This window comes from Meriones unguiculatus, chromosome 1 (genome assembly GCF_030254825.1).
Source record: "Meriones unguiculatus strain TT.TT164.6M chromosome 1, Bangor_MerUng_6.1, whole genome shotgun sequence".
Taxonomy (NCBI): Eukaryota; Metazoa; Chordata; class Mammalia; order Rodentia; family Muridae; genus Meriones; species Meriones unguiculatus.
Window position 1 is genome coordinate 192,790,945 of NC_083349.1, and position 26,391 is coordinate 192,817,335.

The 26,391-nt window shown below is 44.9% G+C and overlaps 2 pseudogenes; one reads left to right on the forward strand and one right to left on the reverse strand.

Moving 5' to 3' along the window:
• Nucleotides 1-8,604: 8,604 nt before the first annotated feature.
• Nucleotides 8,605-9,550, forward strand: LOC110558538 (glyceraldehyde-3-phosphate dehydrogenase-like; annotated as a pseudogene).
• Nucleotides 9,551-18,769: 9,219 nt separating this feature from the next.
• On the reverse strand, nucleotides 18,770-19,709 carry LOC132649972 (ATP synthase subunit e, mitochondrial-like; annotated as a pseudogene).
• Between the last annotated feature and the right edge of the window lie 6,682 nt (nucleotides 19,710-26,391).

Sequence of the window (26,391 nt, forward strand, 5' to 3'; positions counted from 1 at the left end):
CTGTGTTTTTGCAAAGGATTGGGGTCCGATTCCCAGCACCTATAGGGGCTCCATAACCCCAGTTCCAGGGGGGATCCAACAGGCATGTGTGTGGTACACACACATGGATTCAGGCAAAACATTCATACACATAAAATAAAAATATATATATATATATATTTAAAGAAATAGACAGGTTGATGAAATGAAACGAGAAATGGAGATAGAGCCAGGCATGGTGGTACAAGCCGTTAATCCCAGCACTTGAGAGCCAGAGACAGGCCAGTCTACGCAGTGAGTTCCAGGACGGTTGGAGCTACATAGTTGAGACCTGAGGCGGGTGTGGGTGATGGAGGGAGAGAGAAATAGAAAGAAAGCAAATGTGTTGCGATTCACACCTATTATCCTGGCCTTTGGGAGACACGGGAAATGGGATCAATGCAAGTTCAAAACCAGTTTTATCTACACAGCAAGTTCCAGGCTACCAGGGATACACAATGAGCTACTGTCTCAAAAAGAAAGGAATAGGAAGGCAGAGAATGGCTCTAAAAATAGACAGGGGAAAAGAGGAAAGAGATAATAATATACAGATGTTAACAGCAGTAAGAAAAGACCGAGGTAAATGCTTACAAGGACAGAACGTGTGTGGCTCTGAGACAGCTTGGAGACATGGAGCTGGCAGTAGGAAGACAGGCTGTCATTGTGAGTGGTGTTTACATCGTAAACCCCTGTGGGTTCTCCATAGCCAAGGCCATTCCCTGTCCTGCCAACCAATTGCTTCTGCCCCTCACCCACACCACCCTGGGCCTGGAAGTGGGCTTCAGTGGGTGGGATACACTGCAGGGATTCTTTGCCCAGAATAAGGGCTCATTGTCTGGCTCTCGCCGGCCAGAACTGAAGCCTCACTCCCACAGCTGGTGTGGAGAGGGGAGGGGGTGAAGCGAAGCAGACAAGAACAGTGCAGAAGAGACCAGAAGGGCCGAGAGGGCTGAGCAGGAAGCAGCCAGGCCAACCAGAAAGAAAAATCCTGGGCTACAAACAGGACAGCCGGGTTCTCTTTCAGTTCTGTCCTCAGTCCACGCACAAGATCACTTATTCCGTCTAGTCCAGAGAATGTTCTACGAGCGCTCTTTCAGTTTCTTTTTAAGTTTTCATTATTATTTTTATGTTTGTGGGTGTTTTGCTTTACATGTATGTGTGCACCATGTGCATGCAGAGCCTGTAGAGGTCAGAAGAGGACGTGGGATTCCCCTGGGACTGAGATGGCTGTTATCTGCCTCTAGCCTGCTGGGAATTGAACCCTGTTCCTCAGAAGAGCAGCCAGTGCTCTTAACCACCCAGCCATCTCTCCAGCCCCTGTACTTCCAGTTTCAAATGAGTGAGTATATTAAGCAGGTAGCAAAAGCAAAAGTAAAAAACAAAACAAACAAACAAACAGCAAGTAGCAGACAGAAAGTAAACACCATCAGATCATGTGCTGACATCAAGCAGAGACCTGAGGGAGAGGGGAATGGCCATGCTGTAGCTTCCCCCACTGACGGTGTCTTCATCAAAGAGCTTCTGGCTCCCATTCACGCTGTAGGCAGATTTAGACCATGGGATAAACAGTAGTAGCATAATTGGGAAAGGTATACCTTCCAGCTATTCTCAAGAACACAGTGTTTTGACTCTTGGGTTGTTTTGCTCTTCTCTCCACCTGTCACAAAAGCAGAGAGCCAGCCTGCCCCCAGACAAGGGGCTTTAGTGGACACTTTATATGAGAATGCTTGGGTTAAAAATGCTAGGGAGAGATCCACCCTGCTTCCAATTTATCAATAATAATACACAACAGTTAATAACACACGACAGTTTATCAGTATGTTTTAAATTATGTCACTGCTGTCTACCCCTTAAATAAAGCGAGATTATGCTGGTTTACAAAGCTATTGGGAAAACCTATGAACTTGTGGAGCCTGAGAGAGACCACTTGGGCAAAAGCAGACCTGTAGAGATGACAAAACACTGCTCCCTCAGGATTTTTATGTGGACCACATGGAATTTGCAAGAGGTAACCTGTGGTTCATGTGGGCCCTTCAAGGAAGATGTTGGTGTTCTCCTGTAATAACTATGCTATTCATAAATAACCTTCCCCTAATCATGCAATTGAGACTCTTACTGATTAAAAGAATGAGGTAGGAAGAATGACCAAGCTCAAATTCAAAAGACAAAATAAAGCAAATAAAATTAAAATAAAGTCAGAAGACAGTTTTTGCCCCAAAACATTGTGATTTTCTGCACTTGTGCAGCTGGAAGGAATGATGGCGTAGTGGTGACCAGCATTTAAATGAGTGTTTATTTAACCAACATTCGTCCATCACCTCCTAGAAGAAGCATCATAGGACAGTACTTAAGAAGATGGACAGAAAAGGTAAATTGCCCCTTCCTGGAGTGTAAATGTTAGTAATATGAGCATCCTCAGTGACCTGCAATCTTGTGACATATCACACGACATCATCAGGACCCAAACTTCACGGTTTTGTGGAAGATAAAATGAATTAACACACTGCCTTAGTTTCTTTGCTTGTTGATGTGTTAAAAATATTCAAGGATGAGAGAGATGGATCAGCTGGTAAAAAACCTTGCCACCACACTTTAGGACCTGAATTCAATCCCCAGCACCCACAAGTTGGAAGAAGATAATTGTCTCCTAAAAGTTGTCCTCTCATCTCCACACCCATTGAAAACACATGCACACACAGACACACACAAATAGATACATAGATGTTTAAAGAATATTCTGACAGGGGCAAGAGAGATGGTTCAGTGGTTAAGAGCATTGGCTGCCCTTCCAGAGGACCAAGGCTCCACGTGGGGAGCAGATGAAATCCTGAGTAAATGTGTATTATTGTCATAATAGTACAGCCATACGAAGGACACCCGTGCATCAGATACATGGGAATGGCAAAGCTTTTTCCCGGCACAACTAAGGGTGTTGAGGAACTTTTGACCTTTAGCTAAAGCCAGCGCGTGCACAAAGTATCAACTGCAGCCAGGTGTTGACCATACCTTCCTCCTCGGCTTGACCACAGCCTGAGGCTGCTCCCCTACAGAGGTTTCCCGGAACCCACAGAGATGAGCTAACCAGCCTCCTCCTCGTTTGCTGCGTAGAGTAAGCGTACTGAATTCCCAGGCGATTGTTGGTCCATCTCCATCAGAGTGCACAGTCTACCCAATCCCAGCTTTTCTGTATGTGTCTGTCATTTCTCCATTCCCCAGGGACCCAGTCAGTTAGCCACTAAGGTGTGTAGGTCATGACACATGTAAATAAAAGATGGTGATTCCGCACAGGCGCGCCCAGAGGGCCATTTCCTGGGTAACTCTCGATTCTGCCAAGCTGACAATTAACAACCATTACACACATGTAGACATATATTACCTATGAGACAATGTCTGATACATAATAAACATACAATGGATATTTAGCTCCTACTGTGCACCAGCGCTGGGGATGTTTGTTTCTTATGGGCAGAAGTAGGAGAGCCTGAGGCAAACCATGTAGCAACATTAACATTTCATGCCATATCTGCTCCCATGCCTTTGCTTAAAGCCAGTCATAAAGTTAGACCCAAATGGGTCCAGAGAGGAATGCTGCCCATACAGGATGACGAGCAAAGTCACATGACAAAGAACAGTGTTTAATCCCAATGCAGGTCGAAACAAGTTACTGGGAGTCGTAATCTAGTTAGTCACCCACAGACAGGGCCAGCTCCAAGCTGTCTTCCCAGTCTAGATATAGCCAGCTGTGGCATGTCCATGCAAGGATCTCCAGGACAATGTCTACATTACAGATCAATAATCAAGTGATTATACCAGCTTTTACTGAACCTTTGACTCATTAAAGGAGATGCTAAGCCTTGTGACCATCTTATGAAGCAACCACTATTATCCCTATTTATACATGAAGCAAGTGAGCATCAGAGAGGTAATCAATTCACCTAAAGAAATAGAATAGATGGATCTAAAAATGAAGATCCATTATCTTTTTTAGATGTATTTAATTTATTGTATGTGTATATGTGTTTTTCCTGTTTGTATGTGTGTACCATGTGTGTGCCTGGTACCCTGGGAGGCCAGAAGATGACCTCAGATCCCTTGGAAGTGAAGTTTCAAATGGTTATGAGCCACCATGTAGACGCTGAGAATCAAACCAGAGCCTTCTGAAAGAGTAACTGGGAGAATTAAACCAAAGTCCTCTGGAAGAGTAGCGGGCTCTCTCAACCTCTGAGCCATCTCTCCGGGTGGCTGGGTGTGGTGGTTCCTGTTAATGTCAGCATGACAAGGTCTAAGAGAGTCTCAACGAGAGAGTGTCTAGATTAGGTTGGTCTATGGTCACGTCCATGGAGGAGTGTCTTGATTTTGTTCATTGAAGTGGGAAGACCCATACACTGTGGCTCCATTCCCTAAGCAAGGGATCCTGAAGTATCTAAGAGTGTAGGAAGGGAGCTAAGCAGTCGCATACATGCAATAATTCACTGCTTCCTGCTCTTGATGGCGGATGTAATGTGAATAACTGTCTCCCTTAAATTGCTTCTGTCATGGTATTTTATCACAGCAACAGGAAACGAAACTTAAGAGGCTGGAGTCAGACTCTGCAGTAACAGAGTAAATACAAATGATCTATTTAAATGAAACAAGGAAATGAACGGAAACAATGTAGGCCACAGTAATGGACGAGTTACAATGTGGGCAGCCGGAGCTTGACCCTCCTGGGGTCTTCAGCACAGAAGATAACGCAGACTTTCCACCGAAGGAGTGCCCACTCCTGGCACTTTTGAGCAGAGAATGCTTTCAGGCAGAAAATACCAGAAACTTGCAGGAAAAAAAACCAAACAAACAACTAAACACAAGGAATAAGGGTTAGGAGAGGGCACAGTGCTACCTCTGTGGAAACTCATGAAAACCAGTTATTACCCATACCTGTGGGTGTTTGAACTATAGAGTCTCTCTCTCTTTTTTTTTTTTTTTTTGAAAGTGGAAATGAGGATGAAAATAGAACTCAGAACTTTCATATTCAAAAAAAAACAAAGAAGACTCCAAGGACTGGAGATGTAACTCAATGATAGACAGATCTTCAGTCCCTGGAGTCTTTCTTCTGCGTGTGTGTGTCTTTGGTTTTTTGTTTGTTTGTTTGTTTGTTTGATTGTTGTTTGTTGTTTGGGATTTTAGTGAGGTTTGTTAGTTTAAGATTTATTTTATGTTATTTAATTTTGATGTTTGGTTTGGTTTGGTTTGGCCTAGTTTTTTCGGTCGTTGATTTGTTTTTGATGGTGGTGATGGTGGTCTTGGTGGTAGTGGTGTTTTGAGTCACGATCTCTCTGTGTAGCTCAGGCTGGTCTGGAACCCATGAATCCAGACCTGACAACACAGGTTTGTGATCCAAGATACAAGGGTAGCTCAGGTCTGAAATCAGAGACATGGAAGCCTTCCAACACAGTGAATTCAAGGCCAATCTGAATGACTTAGTGAGACCCTGTCTCAAAATAGAAAATGGAAAGAGGTGGGCTGGAGTGCCAGTTAAGAGCACTTTTCTGTTCTTGCAAAGGACCTGGGTTCCGTTCACAGCACTCACACGGTGGCTCACAACTATCCATAATTCCAGTTCAAGGGGATCCTATGCCATCGTCTGACCTCTGACCTCTGGGGCACCAAGAATGCATGCGGTTCACATACAAAAACACTCATATGCATAAAATAAAAGAAATAAATATAAAAAACTCTTTTAAAAGTGGAAAGAGAACTGGGAATATAGCCCAGCGGTAGAGCACCCATCTATTACATATAAGGCCAATACAAAGTACCCTAACAAATTGGGTGCTTAACTAATTAAAATGGGCAAACAAGGGGACTGAGAACGTTGCCTCGGAAGCCCAAAGCCTTTAGTTCAGTTCCCGGCATTGCATAAAACTAGGTGTAGTGTTTCAGGCCTGCTATTTTAATACCTAAGAAGTAATAGTAAGATGAACAGAAATTCAAGATCATCCTCAATAGTATGTAGCATGTTCTAGGCTAGACCACATGAGAGCTGTCTCAAAACAATAAAATAGGTAAATAAAGCTGGAGACGCATCTCAGAGCACTTGCCTGGCACATTCAAGGCCTTAGATTAAATCCCCAGGAAGGCGGTGTCAGGAGCAAACAATCTAAGTAATCTGGACAATACTCCCTCCAAAGAAGATATAGGAATGGCCAGTGCTTACATGGCTCAACACAGTTAGTCCCTGAGTACATGCATACCGACTCACGCTCACCAGAGTGGCACTAACCTAAAATCATGTCAGTACTGGTGGGGAGTGGGAACTACCCCACTAACACACTACTGACTAGAGTGTAGACGGTGCCACCACTTTGGAAAATGGTTTCACTCTTCCTTAAATTTAATTATTATTATTATTATTTTGCAATGCTGGGGATCTAACCAGGGTCCGGTGAAGGCTAAGTGCGTGCTTTGTCACTGAGTCGCCGTCCCAGCCTCCCTAAAATGTAGACATAGGGTCAGATGCGGTAGTGCACACCTCCAAGGCAGAAGGACCATCAGCGCGAGGCCTGTCTGAGCCCTATAGAGAAACCTTGTCTCAAGAAAGGAAGAAAGAGAACCATTTGACCCCGAAAATCTACCCCTAGGTATATTCCCAAGAGAAATGAAAACATAGATAAAATTATCATTAATAACTTTGCAAATTGTTAAATAGTATTTAAAAGCTGAAAACAACTACCAACCAATAATAAACAACTACCAGCCAGTACCAAAAGAATAAATTATTTGATATTATTTAAAATACAAAGCTGGGTGCAGTGGTCCATGCCTATAATTCCAGCACTTGAGAGGCAGAGACAGGCGGATCTCTGTGAGTTTGAGGCCAGCCTGGTCTACAAAGCAAGTTCCAGGACAGTCAGAGCTACAAAGAGACACCCTCTCTTGAAAAAAAAACAAACAACCCCCCCCCCCGCCAAAATATGAGCTGTTCCTCTTGCCAAGGACCCGGCTTTCATCCCAGCACCCAAATGGTGGCTCAGAACCATCCACAACTCCTATTCCCGGGAGTCGATGCCTTCTTCTGACCTCCTCAGGGACCAAGCACCCATAATGCACACAAATATGAAGGTAAAACACTCATATACATAAAATAACTTAAGTAGATTTAAATAAATAAAATGAAACACTCGTATACATTAAATAAATCTAAATAAATAAAATAAAATATGGAGCATGCACAGTGGCTTCTGACTTTACTCCTAGCACTTGTGAGGCAAAGGCACATGGATCTTTGTGAGTTCCAGGCCATTCTGGTCTACATAGTGAGTTTCAGGACATCCAGGAATACACAGTGTGGCCCTGTCTCAAAAAAGTAATAAAATAATAAATAATCGTATATCACTGAACAATAGAATTAAATAAACAGTGAGAGATGAAGCTTAGTGGCAGGACAATTGTCTTAACATGTGCAGGGTTCCATGCCTAGCACAAAAAAGTGGGGAGGGGGCTCTGAGTAAATGGAGCTGGATGCAATGGCAGTTACCTGTAATCCCAGCCATTTGGGAGGCTGAAGCAGAAAGATTGCAAGTTCCAGGCCAACTTGGGCTATATATGAGACCTTGTCTCAAAATGAAAAAAGAGAAAGAAAAAGAGACTAGGAATATGGCTCAGTTAGCATAGCACTTGCCTAACATTCATGAGGCCCAAATTATATCCTCAGCATTACACAAATCAGACATGTTAGCACCTATCTGTAATCCCAGCATTCGGAGGGAGATACAGGAGAATCTGGGGCCATCCTTGGCTATGGGAGCTCTAGGCAACCCGTGCTATTCGGGACTCTGACTCAAAACAAAAAAGATAAGCGCATTTTACTGGATGTTAACTATAACCCAGGAACGCTCCTATCATACAAGAGCGGCCTTGAACAGCAGGAGTGTAGGAAACAAGAACAACCCGCCTCCAACTTTAGTCAACGGCCAGTTCCCCCTGCTAGCAATGCCTGCGGTGAACCGCTTGGGGGCACGCAAGCCACGCGATCAATGATTGCACAGCTAGTTCACCATCAAGTCGGCTTTGCCTGTAGCAAGAAGTGCATGCGGCAGCACGCAGGCTTACACACAACCAACCCTAATCAACATCGTGTTCTGCAGCCTGGCCAGCAGTTCTGATCATGGGATCCAGAGCACACACTGCTGCTCATACGTGCACTTAGAACAGGAATCCTGCAGCTAGCAGTGTCCAGCCAAACCTGTTTTACAAGCCTCCCAGAAAGAGAGAATGCCCTCCACACATCCTAGCCTAAGCCTGGTAAGCACTGAGCTTGGCCATCAGCCTGGCCCCTATATGTCAAAACCACAAAGTAGATTCTGGTCTCACCTGCCTGACCACATTTGGCCCCACTCTATGCCCCTTCTCAGCCTGACACCCTCTGCCCTGGCTGTGTTGCTTCACCAGGCCCTCAGAGTCCTCAGCAGACCCACCAGCCCTGTGCCTCTGCCCAGAAAGTCTTACTTTTCATTCTTTGAAAACGTGTTTGGGGCTCTCTGTTCCTCCCTGTTCCAGAGACAGCTGCATCTTCTCATTCAGTGCCAGCTTTGTCCCTTAGACACGATGGTTAAGGTTGGAATGAATAGAGTTAGCCGTGTTGGATGCCTGGTTACCAGGGCTGCCTGCTCATCTGGCAAAATGGAGATTGTTGCCATCAATGACCCTTCCTTGACCTCAACTACATGGCCTACATGTTTCAGCATGACTCTACCTATGGCAAGTTCAACGGCACAGTCAGGGCTGAGAATGGGAAGGTCATCATCATCTTCCAGGAGAGAGAGCCCACTAACACCAAATGCGGTGATGCTCGTGCTGAGTATGTTGTGGAGTCTACTGGTGTCTTCACCACCATGGAGAAGGCCAGGGCCCACTTGAAGGGTGGACCAACAGGGTCTTCATCTCTGCCCCGTGTTCACTGTGATAGGTGTGAACCAGAAGTATGACAACTCACTTGATCGTCAGCAATGGTTCCTGGACCACCAACTGCTTAGCCTCCCTGAACAAGGTCATCATGATAACTTTGGCATCGTAGAAGGACTCATGACCACAGCCCATGCCATCACTGCCACCCAGAAGACTGTGAATGGACCATCTGGAAAGCTGTGGCGGGATGGCAGTGGGGCTGCCCAGAACATCATCCCTGCATCCACTGTGCTGCCAAGGATGTGCGCAAGGTCATCCCAGAGCTGAACAGGAAGCTCACTGGCGTGGCCTTCCATGTTCCTACCCCCAATGTGCCCATCGTGAATCTGACATGCCACCTGAGAAAGCTGCCAGGTATGATGACATCAAGAAGGTGGTGAAGCAGGCATCTGAGGGCCCACCAATGAGCATCTTGGGATACACTGAGGGCCAGCTTGTCTCCTGGGACTTCAACAGTGACTCCCACACTTTCACCTTTGATGCTGGGGCTGGCATTGGTCTCAATGACAACTTTGTAGAGCTCATTTCCTGGATGAGCTACAACAGCATGGTGGACCTCCTGGCCTACATGGCCTCCAAGGAGTAAGAAGCCCTGGACCACCCACCCCAGCAAGGACATGAGAGGCCCTCGGCTGCTGAGAAGTTCCTGCCCAAACTCAGCCCCTGACACTGAGCATCTCAGTGCTTTACTCCTAGCACTTGTGAGGCAAAGGCAATCTTCTCATTCCCGGAGCCGGTTTCACAGTTTCCACCCCAGACCCCCAGAATAACGGGAGGGGCATAGGGAAGCCTACTCTGTTTAATACCATCGATAAAGTTCACTGCACCCCCCCAAACATGTTTGCATTTGTTTATTTATTTTAGGGCCACAGGACACATGTGGAAGTCAGGAGACAACTTGTAGGCATCCATTCTCTCCGTTTACCTTGTGGATTCCGGGGATAAAACTCAGGTCATCAGGCTTGACAGCAATCACCGTTGCCCACGAAGCCCGCTTGCCAGCCCACATCTTACTTCTCTTTTAGGACTAGCTTGTAAATAACCTCATAAGCAGGGGCTGCTTCCTCTCTCTCCTCCAGTTAGGAGTCAAGAGGGGTATTTCATGACCACTACTCTCAGGGACGCCATGTCCTGCTTCTGTTTGTTTGTTGTTTTGTTGTTGCTATTGTTGTTTTAGTGCCCTTTTGTGCTGTTTATTTTAGTTTGGTTTAGTGTTTGGTCAACTTGACAAAAGCTGGTATCATCTTGGAAGAGGAAACCTCCTGAGAAAATGCCTCCTTAAGATTGGTGTGTAGGCAAGTTTATGGGGTGCTTGAGTAATGATTGATGTGGAAGGGCCCAGCCCACTGTGGGCAGTGCTGTCCCTGGGCAGGCTGTGCCTAAGGTGTATAAGAAAGCAGACTGGGCAGAGGAACAGGCCAGTAAGCAGTGTTCCTCCATGGCCTCTGACTCTGCATCCTGTCTCCATATGCCTGTCCTGACTTCCCTCAGGGATGAAGTGTGACCTAAAAGCTGTAAGATGAAACAAACCTTTTCTCCCAGAATTGCTTTTGGTCACTGTGTGTATCACAGCAACAGAAAGCAAGCTAAGACACTTCTGTATTTCAATCTTGCTCATAGCAACTGGGCCTTTGTGCATGTTTTTCCTCAGGCTGGCCGATTCTTGCTCATCCATCAGGTGTCTGCATTAGTCTTATCCTCTCCAAACCTCCCTGGATTAGCTGGGTGCCTTTGTTTGGTCTTAATGCTTTCCCTCCTGGCCACCCAGCACCGTTACTTAGGAATTCCTTGAGTTTAGAATCAGGCATGAGGCTCAGCCACAGCAGTATCATTCTCAGTCACAATGCTGGTCTCAGACAAAGGAAATTATGGCCATGACATGTTAGTAAATGCCGAAAATTGGTTCTTCAGGGGAAGATGTAGTGTACATAAATATGTGTGTTTATTGTTAAATGTTTAAGGCTGGGGATGTAGTATATGCAGTGCCCTGACAGTGGTGGGGTGTGTGTGTATGTGTGCGCACCCCAAGTACTATTATTTACTAAGTTTTACAATCAGTGCAGAACCATGTCTTGCTTACTAGGTGGCTGGGTTTCTTTCTTTTTTCCTTTCTTTCTTTCTTCCTTTCTTTCTTTGACAGAGTCTCATTATGTAGTTCTAGCTGGTTTGGAATTTGCTATGTAGACCAGACTAGTCTATAACTCACAAAGATCTACCTGTCCTCACCTCCCAAGTACTAGGATTAAAGGAAGTTTGTTCTTTGCTTGCGCACTTGTTTTCTAGACAAGGTTCCACGTAGCACGGATGTCCTTGCTATGTAACTGAGATTGACCTTGAACTTCTGATGCTCTTGCTTCTAGCTTCTGAGAGCTGGCATTATAGGCATATGCACACCCAGTTTGGGGGTTTCTGCTAACCTCCAAAGTGCAAAAGACTTCCATTACATCTGATTTTGCAATGTGATGTCACTGGTGCAGAGTTGGGCAGAAAGATGTGCCATGCCACGGTAGAGTATTTTCTCCACTGGGATGCAAGAAGCAAAATAACTTCAAGAGAGTGAATAATAGTGACACATGGGCCTGAGCTGCAGCTCGGGTGACAGAGTGCATGCCTGGCATGCTCAGTTCTCTTCGTCTGAGCCCCAGCACCAAATAAAACCCAAAGTGGTGGCACATACCTGCATGCCAGCACACAGGAGGTAGAATCAAGAGAATCAGAAGTGCAAAGTCATCCTTTGGTACATATAGCTAATTCAAGGCCAGCCTGGTATAAAGGAGACCTGTCTCAAAAATACATATAAGTAAGAACATGATTAGTGTGATGAGTTTCAATATTCACTTACTAAAATTCGAGTATTTGTTTTAATATATTTTATTTAGTTGTAAGCCAATATAATTAAAACTTTAATAATAGCTGTGTTTAACAATCAGCTCATAAAATTAAACATTTAACAGCTGGTTCTCCTGAGCCATCAAATGCTGCTGATAACATACAGAAGCTTGGTCCCAAGCCCAGGTTCCTTTCTAATCCCAATTGTTCTGACAGTTCAAGAGATTCTGTTTTCTTCAAATATTTATTTATTTTTAGACAGGATTTCATGTGTCCCAAGCTAGTCTCAAACTAGCTATATATCCAAAGATGACTTTGAACTTCTGTTCTTCCTGTCTGTGGTGGTTTGAATAAAAATGGCCCCCATAGGCTCATAGGGACTAACTCTATTAGTAAGCGTGGCCTTGTTGGCAGCAGTGTGTCACTGAGGCTAGGCTTTGAGATGCCTCTCTCTTCCTGCTGACTATGAATCCATATGTAGAATTTTGGCTCTTTTTTTTCCAGCATCTTACCTGTCTGCATGCCACCATGCTGCCTACCACGACAATAATGGACTAAACCTCTAAGCCTGAAAGCCAGCACCAATTAAATGTTTTCCTTTATAAGAGTTGCTGTGGTCATGGTGTCTCTTCATAGCAATAGAAACCCTAAGGCACTGCCTCCACCTCCCGAGTACTGGAATTACAAGCTCGTAAGCCCCGTGACCACATGGCCAGTTTATGTGATTGGACATCGAACCCAGGGCTTAACACATGCAAACATTCCACCAGTTGAGCTACATCCTCAGCCCTCAACAGATTTTTGTCATTGGATAACGACACACTGCCTTGGGTTTATGATTCCTCTTTAACTCCAGAGCTCTTTGTCTCCACCTGACCTCAGTTGCTCCCCTGTCCTCACTGTAAATCTTCTCATTCCCGGAGCCGGTTTCACCTAAGAACCTAAATCCTACACAGTCACCTTAGACTATGGTCTCCTCTCCTTCCAGCCCTTGAATAACAGCTGAGTGTCCTTCCACCGTGAACACCATTCCCTCAGCACTCGCTTAGCCTCCTGGTCCCTGGAACATTTGTCTTCCTTGCTCGTCCTTCTTGCTAAACTGACATTCAAAACTTTTGCCCTGGACATAGAGTAAGTGAAGCAATTTGTTTACTACTATTGTCTTATTGTTTTTATATTTATATTTTATGGGTGTTTTACCTGCAATGTGTACTACATGTTACAGTGTCAAAAGGGGCCAGAAGGCCTTGGATCCGTGAGACTAGAGTCACAGTTTTCGAGGCACCATGTAGGTACAAGGGATCAAACCCAGGTCCTCTCTAAGAGCAGCTGGTGATAGTAACCACTGAGCCATCTCTCCAGCTTCACCAGCATTATTTTCAGTAAAAGCCCTCTCACCTGATGGCAGTTAAAGTTGGTCAATCAAACCAAAAGAGTTTAGTTTCCTTGAAGCTTTATTTGTATTTTTAATCATATGTGTGGGAGGGTGGCAGGTGCCCTCAGAGTCTAGAAGAAGGCATCGGATCCCTGGAGCTGGAGTTACTAGTGGTTGTGAGCCAACCAGCCACCACGGAGGGTACTTGGAACAAGATTTAGGTCCTCTGCCAGAGTAGTACCTACTCTTAACCACTGTCCTGGTTAGGGTTACTATTCGTATGATGAAACACAAAAGCAAATTGGGGGGGGGGAAGGGTTTATTTGGGTTATATATCACAGTTCTTTGAGGTAAGCCAGAGAGGAACTCAAGTAGGGCAGGAACCTAGAAAGAGGAGCTGATAAAGTGCTGTTTATTGGAGGGTTTGTTCATGACCTACTTGGCCTTCTTTAATACAGAACCCAGATACACCAACCCATGGAGGTGCCACTCACAATAGGCTGGGCCTTCCCGTGTCAATCGTTAATTAAGAAAATGCCCAGCTGGGTGTGGTTGCACCCATCTTTAATCCCAGCACTGAGAAGGCAGAGGCGGGTGGCTCTCTAAGTTCAAGGCCAGCCTGTTCCACAAAGTTAGTTCCAGGACAGCCAGGGCTGTTACACAGGGAAACCCTGTCTCAGAAAAACCAGAGAAAGGGAGAGAGTGTAGGAGGAGAGAGACAGACAGACAGACAGAGAAAATGCCCTACAGGCTTGATCTTATGGAAGCATTTTCTTTATTGAGGTTCCTGCCTCTCCAATGACTTTAGTTTGTGTTAAGTTGACATAGAACTAGTGAGCACAAGCACTAGTTTAGAAGGGTCATTTAAAGTAAGTTTAAAAGGATTGTTTGAAAGTCATATATATTTCAGAGTCGTGCATGGCGGCTTCCAGCACTTAGAGACGGACACAGGAGCATCACCAGTGCTTGGTATCTGGGCCCAACATCCCCAGGCTCTTGATCTCCTAGCCAAACAATTGAAAATAAGGGCTCACTCTGACCTGCAAAGCAGCACCATAGCTTTATTTGGAGCAAAGCGATAGTACAACTAGAGAGGAACAAACCGGACAGCTGGAGTGAGAGTGTCCAAGGCCCCAGGTTACGTCATGTTTCCTCTCTCTTGGGTCTAAAGGAAAGAGGGGCTGGTTTCCAAGGGATGTAGTTTGGGTGATTTCCTGTTTCGGTTAATAGGTCATATATTCATTTTCCCTAGTGTTCATACCCCTTCCCCACAATGCCTCTGACCTTAACCACAAGCACACATAATTACACATAGGGGTAAAGTGGGAAACGGGGGGGGGGGGGGGTATCTCTAAAAGTTCACTTGAAGGACACAGTTTGCTTTACTGCAAAATCAATTCAAGCTGGCTCAGCCTTTTTATTCCTCATACCCAGATACATTGAGAATGTACTTGAACATAAAATGTCTAAATTTGATTGTTCTTAGAGGCTGAAAAATCTGTACTACTGTGTACATGTCACCCCTTGCCAGGGGAGGGCTGAGGGAGTTCTGAGGACCTTAGGTGCATGGTTTGGAGAGAGCTGAGTGTGCATAGTATGGGCAGGTGAAGGAGCTGAAATGCCAAGTGGGTTATTACAGGAGGCATAGCTTAAAGCAGACAGGACCCTGGGGGTTCGAAGCTATCCCTGTGCTGGCCTGCCTTAGATGACCACCACAAGCATGAAGCCAGTCTTGGCTACAAAGGAGACACCGTTTTCTTTTCTTTCTTTCTTCCTTTCTTTCTTTCTTTCTTTCTTTCTTTCTTTCTTTCTTTCCTTCTTTCTTTCTCTTTCCTTCCTTCCTTCCTTCCTTCCTTCCTTTTCTCTTTTTTTGTGAGACACCATTTCAAATAATAATGACAAATTACGTGTTTGGGGGCTCAGCCTAGAGCTCAGTGATAGTGCATTTGATTAACATGTATTGTTGGAGGTTGGTCTAATGCTAATTCCTGGTGCTCAAGATCTGATTACTGCCCAACAGATACACCCATCCTTGTTTGTATAAACCTGCTTAAAACATTATGACTGATTTGTTCATAAATTGCTTATACCTGGGCATGGCAGAATGGGGTAGGGTGGCTAAGGTTCCAGGGGTTTTGAGAACAAGAGAATCACGAGGATCACAGGACAGACAGATGGGAAGAGAGGAAGAAGGAGGACGATGATGGGTTAGCCTGGAGAAGAAACCACAGGGGGCTGGGAGGAAGGACTCCAATAGCGGCATGAAAAGGCCCAGATGAAGAATAAAAGCAAATACTTATAAGAGTATGGACGGAAGATAGGATGGTTAAGGAGGATGGCATTGGATGAAGGCTGGGAGATGGATGGTGAAGTGATTCAGACAGGGTAGGTAGCAATATCTGCCCGGCCCAAGGTAAATGAGGCAATTATAAATCTAACAGATATTTGTGATAGCGGGTTAGATAATATTGCTATAATAATCATAGGGCTAACAATAATAAACATTAGATAGCCCAACACTCTTTTTTATTTACTACAACAGTGTATAATGCTCTGAGTTCAATCCTTATCAACACACACACACTTGATTTGTATTTGGACATATATAAGGATTTGCTGTTATTATTGTTTTGGTTTTAATTTTTTTTAAATTTATTTATTATTTATTCAGTGTTCTGCCTGCATGTGTGCCTCAGGACAGCAGAGGGCATCAGATTTTACTACAGATGGTTGTGAGCCACCATGTGGTTGCTGGGAATTGAACTCAGGACCTTTGGAAGAGCAGACAGTGCTCTTAACGGATGAGCCATCTCTCCAACCCCTGGTTTTAATTTTTAAAACAGGGTCTCATGTAGCCTAGGCTAGCCTCTAATTCCTTATAAATGCTGAAGATAGCACCTTGAATTTCTGATCCTCCTGCCTTCTCCTTTCTGATGCTGGGAGTACAGGCTTGAGCTGCTATGCCTAGGTAGATATTTTATTTAAACATAAAACATGCAAATGTTGGCCACGTGTGCTGGCCCATGCTTTTTTTTTTTTAAGTAATTTATTCTTCTCTTGTGTGTTACATCCTGACTGCACTTTCCCTTCCCTCCTCCCTCCCAAGTCTGCCCCACCCCCACCCTCCAATCCACAACTCCTCCTTCCCCTTATGAAAAGGGCAGGTCTCTCAGGGATATCAACCAAACATAGCCTATCAGATTGCAGTAAAACTAGGCACCCCCTGTCCCATATTAAGGATGGACATATGAAGGATGTCCATCCACATTAAGGATGGACAAGGCAACCCAGTAAGAGGAAAAGGGTCCCAAAGCAGGCGAAAGAGTCAGAGACAGCCTCTTTTCCCACCGTTAGGAGTCCCAGTAGAAGACCAAGCTACACAACTGCAACATATGTGCAGAGGGCCTAGGTCAGATCCATGCATGCCCCCTGGTTGGCAGCTCAGCCTCTGTGAGCCCCTGAGCCCAGGTTAGTTGATTCTGTGGGTTTTCTTGTGGTGTCCTTGACCCTCTGGCTCCTACAATCCTTCCCTGCCTTCTTCCAAAGGATTCCCCAAGCTCCACCTAATGTTTGACTGTGGGTCTCTACATCTGTTTCCATCAGTTGCTTGGATAAAGCCTCTCTGATGACATTATATTAGGCTCCTGTCTATGAGTGTAGCAAAATATTATTAGGAATCATTTCATTGACTTTTGTTTGTTTATTTGTTTTTGTTTTTGCCGGTCGTGTTTGATCCTATCCTAGGTCTCTGAGCTATGCTGCCTCTGTTCCTGGCCTTCCAGGAAGTAGCAGGGATGAGCTACCTCAAATGGCATTGACCGGCTCAATCAGATGCTGCATCTCCTTTACCCTAGCACATCTTGCAGACAGGACAAATTGTAAGTTCAAGGTTTTGTCTCTGGGTTGATGTTGGTGTCCCAATCCCTCCATTAGAAGTTTCGCCTGCTTACAGGAGATGGCCAGTTCAGGCTCCACATCCTGGTAGGAGTCTAGGGTCACCCTCATAGATTCCTGAGAGTTTCCATCGCACGAGGTTTCTATCTTGTCCCTGAGATGTCCCCAATTCCAGTTGTCTCTCACAGTGCTCTCTTCTGCCATCCTCCCCCAACCTGATCCCTCCTGTTCCTACCCGCCCCTAGTCTACTCACAATATCTACTCTATTTCCCCTTCATGTGTCCCCATTTTGAGCCCTTAGCCTCTCTGGGTCTGTGGATTTCAGCATGATTATCCTTTTCAGCTAATTGCAACTTTGAGATGCTGCCCTCAGTTTTATGGGATGCTAGCTATAAAACAAGATACTTTCTACACACCAGCGAAGCACTATATCAGACCTATATCCACAGCCCACAGTTTTATATTTTTAAATAAAAAAATTTTGCATTTATTTATTCAGTATGTGTGTATGTGTATTTGGGCACATGTGTGCCACAGTACTTGCAGAGGTTAGAGAATAACGTGTGGGAGTCAGTTCTTTCCTTCCACCATGTGAGCCCTGGAAATTGAAGTTAGGTCATCAGGCTTGGTGCCAAGTGCTCTTAACCACTGCGCCATCTCACGGGCCCTTGAGAACTTTCTGAAGCAGTCAAGTTAATTATTGTGGAAATAACAACCCTATTTCATTTCCTTCATTTCTGTGGTTTAGCTACGGTTTCATTACATCGTGTGATGGAAGCAGTACTTAGGACAGCTTGGGGGACGTGTAGTCTCCCTGAGGAAACATGGTGGGAACTCCAAAGAAAGATTAAATGTACAAGATGTTGACTCTGCTTCCAAAATGCTCTCTGTAGTCCATTACCAGAGATGTCTCTCTGACTATGTAAAATGCCTTCCTAAAACAGTTCTTAGAACTTTTTGGGTTTTTGTTTGGTTGGTTTGGTTTTGTTCTCTTTGGTTTGGTTTGTTTATTTGTTTATTTTGAGACAAGTTTTCTCCACATAGTTCTGGCTGTCCTACTACTCACTTCACGGACCAGGCTGGCTTTGAACTCACAGAGTTCTGCCTCCCAAGTGCTGAGATATAGCGAATGCCATCATACCAGGCCTCTTAGGGCTTTTTGTACTAGAAAATACAGGCGATGTTTTCACAATGATTTGAAATACAAGAAATAAAGACAATGCATGACCTTTCTGATAAAAGACGCTTGAAGACTGAAATTTAAATAAATATACGAACTGTTTATTAGAGAGATTATCTTTTAGAGAAATGAGAGAGAGCTGGGAGAAGTTGGGAGAGACCCTAGAACGTGACTCAAACCTGATGCTCCTGAAGGATAATGGAAGGACGCTGGTTTAGAATTTCAATTCTTTAATTTGATTGTTACTGGGGAGAAGCAAGATGTGTGCTCATGAGTGGAGGACACACTCAGTGGAGCCAGTTTGCTGTTCTCACCATGTGGTTCCAGGGATGGAACTCAGGTTGTCAGGTTTGTGTGATAAGTACTCTTAACCACTGAGCCATCCTCCAGCCTTGGAAGCATCTTTCTAAGGAGCATACTCAAGGTCCTTCCTTCCTTCTTTCCTTCCTTCCTTCCTTCCTTCCTTCCTTCCTTCCTTCCTTCCTTCCTTCCTCCCTCCCTCCCTCCCTTCCTTCCTTCTTCTCTCTTTTAAGGTTTATTTACTTTGTATGTGTAGGTGTCCTCTGGAAGAGCAGCTATCACTCTTACCCACTGAGCTTTTTGCTCCAGCCCCTGATGCCCTCTTTCTTAAAGGCACTGAGCTGATTTCTGGGTGTCTAGTTCTGCGAGTTTTCTGATCCAAGGCCTTATTACCTGTGTCTTCTGTTACCTGCATCCAAGCTTAATCCATAGCCAGTATATTAAGGTTGAGCCATGCTTGCCGCCTGTGGTAGCCAGGGGACCTACTTTTCAAATTTCCTGTAAAGAGTGGGATTAACCAAGGAAGGAAGGAAGGAAAGTAGGAAGGGAGGAAGGAAGAAAGAAAGTTGTCTATTTTTTTTTTTTCGTACAGCAAAGCTTTATTCATCCTCTGCGATGAGATAAAGGCAAGCTCACTGGTGCATCCTTAAAGATGCTGTCATCTTCAGCTTCTGCCCGTTCCCTCTCAATGCGTTTCAGCTCATCTAGTCGCTTCTTTTCCTCTGCTGCTACTCTCCTTTCCTCCTCTGCCTGAGGTTTCAGGTAACTGTAGTGCTTGGTGCCTTAGGCCATGCTCAGGGTCAGGGCGGAGAGACCTCAACAGGGGGCACCATCTTGTCTGTGACCTTCGCCTGGTTTTTTTGAGACAGGGTTTCCTCTGTGTAGCCTTGGCTCTCCTGGACTCATTTTGTAGACAGGCTGGCCTTAAATTCACAGAGATCTGCCTGCCTCTGCCTCCTGAGTGCTGGGATCACAGGCGTGTTCCACCATGCCCAGCTGCTCTCTGTTTCTTTTTCTTTTTTTAATTCTTTATTAATTACACTTTATTTACTTTGTATCCCCCCCCCCCCCCGTGGTCTCTGTTTCTTAGCCTTTTTATCAGAGTGTTTGTTTTTTAATTTTTTATTACATATATTTTTTTCCACAAATAAGGATTTTTTTATTGTGAGCCTAGCCCTTAATGGCTGAGCTATCTCACCAGCCCACAAATAAGATTTTTTATTTGTCATGATTAAAAATCTGGATTTTAACAGGCATGGTGCTACAAGTCTTTAACTCTGGCACTCAGGAGGCAGAGGCAGTCAGATCTCTGTGAGTTTGAGGCCAGCCTGGTCTACAAAGTGAGTTCCAGGACAGCCAAGGCTACACAGAGAAACCCTGTTTTGAAATGCAAAATATGGATTTTGGACAGATCCTTGCTTGGATTGGTGGTTCATCTCCATTGGCTCATTCAGCTTTAGTGACCATCACGTCAGGAAAGCCAGAATGGCTGCCTGTGCTGTGAAGCTCTGTGGTTTTCCCAACTCAGACTTTGACTTCTTTGCATTCTTACTTTTCTAAAGAAGATATGGAGAGTATAAAGGGACTGTCAAGCTTCGTCTATGCTTTCCCAAGACTGCCTGGAACCACTTTACTAACCACTTCTCTCGGGCCATCGATCTGCACTCCTCCATCCTCCGTCATGGTTTCCATTACCTTCTTTCAGATCTGGCAAATCTGTTGATGCTGGCATAGGATGTCTAGCCAGATACGGTGGTGCATATCTGTAATCTCAGCATAAGGAACGTAGAGGCCAGCACAGGGATCAGGAGTTCAAGGCCAGCCTCAGTGAATTAAATTAATATAATGAATTAAGGCCTAACAAAAATCTGCCTACCTCTGCCTCCCATGTGCTGTGTTAAAAGTGTGTTGCCACCATGCCTGGCTAAGACCTTATTTTCTAAGATGGTAAAATCCTCGCTCTTTTGTTTAGACTAACTAGAATGTCCCAGGGATCTACCTGTCTCTTCTCTGCTAGTGCGCATCCTGCACTTGCCACCATATTCAGCTCTTATGCGTGTGCTGGGGATCAGAGCTCAGGCCCTCTTATCCACCCAGTAAGTGTTATGCCCAACCCCAGTCCCCAACTGTGTTTTCCGTTTTCAGCTCTACTATCATTGCCTATTATTACAGGCAAATTAAAACATCACTTTGAATATTGCTCCACAAAATTCGCTCTTTTTAGACTAATTAAAAAAAATTAAAGTAGTCATCTAAACTTTTCCTAAAAGACCTGAGGCCTCTCTGCTCTCAAAGCCTGTTATACAGCTGTCTTTCCTCAATGCATGCACAGGACACTGAACTGCAGGACTCTTTTGCCCCTCCTATCAACACTGTTGGTGACCAGCTTCAACATCCCTCACCCTGGCACTCAGGAGGCAGTGGCAGGAGGATATCTGTGAGTTCAAGACTAGCCTGGTCTACAAAGTGAGTACAGGACAGCCAGGGCTATCTATATATCATAAGACCTTGTCTCAAAAAACTGAAGAAGGAAAGAAAGAAAGAAAGAAAGAAAGAAAGAAAGAAAGAAAGAGAAATCCCTCACCCTGTTGCAACAATTTAGTCTTTCCACTTCATGTATTCTCAGACTTACTGATCTCAAAACCAGTTTATACTTTTAAAAAATATTTACTTTGTGTGTATGGATTTTTGCCTGCAGGTATGTATATGTATTAACAATGTTTGTTGCCCTTAGAGGTCAGAAGAGAGCATCAGGTCCCCTGAAATGGGCAGTTATGAGCCACCATGTGAGTGCCGGGAACCGTACTCAAGACCTCTGCAAGAGCAGCAAATGCTTTTGTTCCAGACTCCCCAGTCTAGACTCGTAAAAATTATTGATAACACTACAGACCTTTTCAAATGTGGGTTATACAACCAATATTTGCTTCATTATAAGCTAAAACATAGACATCTGGGAAATATAATCAAAGTATATAATATATATGAAATTAAGAAAGAATAAAACATTTTTGCTGTGTGTGGTGGCTCACCCTTTAGTCCCAGCACTTGGGAGGCAGAGACAGGAGGATCTCTGAGGCAAATAGTTTGCTGCTGTCTGAATCAGTCTCACATCCCACACCTGGGATTAAAACAAAAACATGTTTATATCCACAACACGTGACCATCTATCCAGCTCTACTTCTTAAAAAAAAAGTGTTCATTGTGTGTGTGTACCATGTGTGTGCATGTATGTGTGCATGTGCTGTGTGTTCTGGTGCTCACTGAGTCCAGAAGAGTCTGATCCTTTGAAGCTAGAGGTTGTGAGCTGCCTGAAATGTGTGCTAGGGACTGAACTTGGGTCCTGAAAGGACAGCAAGTTTTCTTTTTATTATGTATACATAATAATAAATAATAATAAATAATAAAAAGAAAACTTTTTATTTCTTTCTTTTTATTATGTATACAATGTTCTGTCTGCATGTACACCTGCAAGCCAGAAGAGGGCACCAGACCTCATTATAGATGGTTGTGAGCCACCATGTGCTTGCTGGGAATTGAACTCAGGACCTCTGGAAGAGCAGCCAGTGCTCTTAACCTCTGTGCCATCTCTCCAGCCCCCGACCCCCCACCTCCCTGGCATGTTTTCTTAACTGATGAGCCATCATTGTTTTTTGTTTTGTTTTGTTTTTTGTTTTGTTGTAGATACTGTCTAACCAGGTAGCCCTGGCTAGCTTGGGACTATGTAGCCCAAATGAACTACAGTTCCAGAGGATCTGATGCTCTCTTCTGACCATCTCAGGCACTAGACAAAACATACATAAAATAACTAAACTCCAAAAACAAAACAAAACAAAACAAAATTAAGCAGTGTCTAACACAGATGAGATGGCTGGTTGGGTAAAGACACTTACAGCCAAGCCTGACTACCTGAATTTGATCATAAGGTCCCACATGACATGGCCAGTTCATACACACAAACACACAAAAGAAATCAAAGTTTAAAATATTTTTAATAATTTAAAAAAACAAAGAGGAAAAAGTGAAGTCTATGCTTTCTCCCCAGGAGCTGGGGCAGAGCTTCGTGATGTCCTTCATGAAGGGGATGTGACAGAAGCTAGCTATGACATTCAATGCTGGATCATAAAATGCCCTGTGCTGAAAGCCTGGCTCTCACTCTCTCATCAGCTCTTCACCCTTGGCATCTGGGCATACTGTCAGAAGCCCAAAGTAATCCAAGCAGAAAAGCTACATGAGGAAGCCTGCATGCAAGTGGGAAGCTTCCAGGCTTGGTGAGAGCCAGCAGGCCTAACCAGCACTGAGATTATCACAGCTCCCAGCCTTAGCTGAAACCTCAGACGCCGCCGGGGAAAGACGAGTCACCCCTCGATGTGCACTGCCAAACTCCCAGGCAACAGAATCTGAAAGCGTAACAGATGGTCATTTTACACAGCTAAAATCTGAACAAAATGGCTTTTCTAGTTTATTTCATTTCCCTGAAACGTTATCAAGGTAAAAGTAATAGGTAAGAATTGCAAATATAAGCTGGGCAATGGTGGCACACACCTAAGCTCAGCCCTTTTAGAGAGAGGCAGGCAGATCTCTGAGTTAGAGGCCAGGTCCACGCAACAAGTTTCAGGACAGCCAGGGCTACACAGAGAAACCCTGTATCAAAACACACACAAAACAAATCAAAACAATAACAACAAAAAATTGCAAATATTTAAACTGGGTTTGATGGCACAAACCTTTAATCCCAGCACTTTAGAGGCAGGCAGATTCCGTGAGTTCAGGGCCAGCCTCATCTACATAGTGAGTTCCAGGACAGCCAGGAATAAGTACAAAGAGGACCCTGCCTCTGTCAAAAACAAAACAAAACAAAAACCTTTAATTTTTGGCTTCTTTCCTAAAAATACTTATTTCGCCTCCACTTGAGGCAAATGATTTATCACTGAGTCATACTCTCAGCCCCTCATCTGCACTTCAGGGCTGAATTTCATTTATCCACAACCCCAGTGAAAATCTGTTGCTACCACAGAACAGCTGCCCCTCCTTGAGAATGGAATGAAAGGAACTGGCAACACGCACTCATCACTCCAGAGTCGGGGGTTAGCTCAGTGATTTGATCCCCGGCACCACCAGGAAAATAAGAGCAACGGTCAAGGAAGAGCATGTGGGAAAATGGTTAGAGTCAGAGGCTGGGGAATGCCCTATAAAACGCTGTCTTCAGGACATGACACAGCCATTGCAGTGGCGAGCACACTGCAGCTGGGACCACTTGTACACGACCTGCATAAAAAAACATGACGAGGTAGGTCAGCAGGCGTTCTAGTTTGCTTCTCTCTTGATGTGATGAGTACCATGACCTAGAGCAACTTGCGGAGCAAAGAGTGTATTTATTTGGCTTTCACTTCTGGATCCTAGTTCATCACTGAGGAAAGTGAGGGAAGGAAATAAAGCAGGCAGGGACCATGGAGGAACACTGCTTTCTGGCTTGCTCCACATCACTGGCTCAGCTTACCGCCCGATCACCTGCCCAGGTATGGCATCATCCACAGTGGGCTGGGCCTTCCCACACCAATTCTTAATAAACAGGATGCCCTACAGATGCAGGCAGTCCCCAGGTCACTCTAGGTTCTGCCAAGCCGACAAAAGCTAACTAGCAGTGTGTAAGGCTATTTGCCACTGAGCCTGAGTTGGATCCCTAGGACCCACATGATCAAAGAACAGAACTGTTTCTCATGGGTTGTCCTCTGACCTCCACAAAAATGTAGTCACACACACACACACACACACACACACACACACACACACAGCTTAAAAACAAACAAACAAACAAAAAACCAAAAACCAAAAAACAAAACAAAACAGGACTCTGGGCAGTGGTGGTGCACACATTTAACCTCAGCGCTCAGGCGGCAGAGGCAGGGGGATCTCCGAGTTTGAGGCCAGCCTCATTTACAGACTGAGTTCCAGGACAGCCAGGGCTACACAGAGAAACCCTGTCTTGAAAAACAAAAACAAACAAACAAAAAATACCAGGGCCAGAAGGTTGATTCCACAGTTAAGGGCAGTTGCTGTGGAAGCCTGGCAACCCGAGTTAGACTGTTAGATTCTTGGTCCCCATTAAAAGTGCAAGGGCAGAGCCAGCCACACAGGCGTCCTCGACCTCTGCATGCCCATTCATCATACCACACACAAATACTCAATACAAGCAAATCAAACATTTAAAACAAAGCCATCTGTATCTGAGGAGGGGTCACTGGGCTGATCATTAATCAGCCTGGGCCATTTGGGGCCAGACAGAATCCTCCCAGGAATTCTGCAAACAAAGTATGTTCTTTTCCATTGTCGAAATATGTAAAATGTGCTGTCTGCCAGAATAGGTCAGGGTGTTTGGTGTTTTTCCTCAGAACAGTGGGTTTGATTAACTTCATCTTTCACTCAAGAGAAGGAAATACAATTAATTACCTGCTGGCGACTGGGGACACTCAATGGCGTAAAGCAAAGCGACCAAGGATCTTCCTGAGCCGGGAGGAAGCCAGCTTCATCTGGCTTGCCTTGGGATTCTGTTCTGGGATGGCAGGCTGTGAGATGGGGATGCCAGGGAGGCTTTATGAAAGAGCTGTTTCCACTCTTGGTATCCAAGAGACAGGGGCGACTGTAATGAAGAGCGGTGACCTCCATGAGGAAGACTTTTTTTTTTTTTTTTTTGCAGGTGTCTTTCCAGTACGCCAGACCCTAAGGGTCTGTGCAGTTGTGAAATGACACTGTTAATCACAAGCCTGACTCCACAGGATGTGAAGGAGAGCGGAGAGCGCTACACACAGAGCATTCAGAAAAGCTGATGCTGCCACTCTCCATTGAAACGAAGCAGAAAATGTTCAATCGCGCAATCAAAATAAAAGCACTGGGCCAGCATTCCAGCCTGCAAACAGCAGCTGGGCCCGAGACTCCGGGTGCCCAGTGGAGCCAGGCACCCTGCTAGGCCTTGCCTTCTCACTCCCCACCCTTGCCTTAAAGAAAAAAAAATTATTCCAGGCTTTCTTGCTTGCAAGCTTCATTGTTCCATAGCTAAGCCTTGGGCCAGGAATACAATCTCTCTGAAAAGAACATCCCGGCCTCCGGTGCTAGGAGAATAACACAGGACAGTTCTAAGAGGTAGACAGTGGAATTGTTTCCTTTGGGGTTTTGTTTCTAATTTCTTAACAGATATTATTTGTTGTTTGTGTGTGTGTGTGTGTGTGTGTGTGTGTATGCTTTGCCTGCATGTGTGTCTGTGCACCACGTGTGTATCTTCAGAAGCCAGAAGAGGGCGTTCGATCTCCTAGAGTTATAGACAGTAGTGAACTGCCATGTAGGTGCTGGAAATGGAGCCCAGGTTCTCTGGAAGAACAGCCAGTAAAACAGCGATCTCTCCAGCTCCCAGGGGTTTGTTGCTGTTGTCTATGTTTTGAGATATAGTCCTACTGTGTATAGCAAGCCTGGCTTCGAACTTGCTATGCTGCTGGGCCTGACCTTGACCTGGAAATCCACTAGCTTCAACACCAGTGTTGGGATTACAGGCATAACTGTCTTACCTGGCATCACTCCTACTTCACAGGGGAGGAAACTAAGCAACAAAGAGGTTCCATATGGGCTGGAGATGTGGGCCAGTTGGTAGAGTGCCTGCCTAGCATTCAGGGAGCCCTAAGTTCCACCCCGGCACCAAAGCAAATCTGGTGTGATAACATATAGCTGCGATCCTAGCATTGGGGAAGTGGAAGCAGGAGGATCAGAAGTCCAAGTTCATTCTGGGCTACATAAGGTATTCCAGGCCAGCCTGGAATAAATAGATCCTGTCTCAAACATGCTCCATACAGTGAGTTCCAA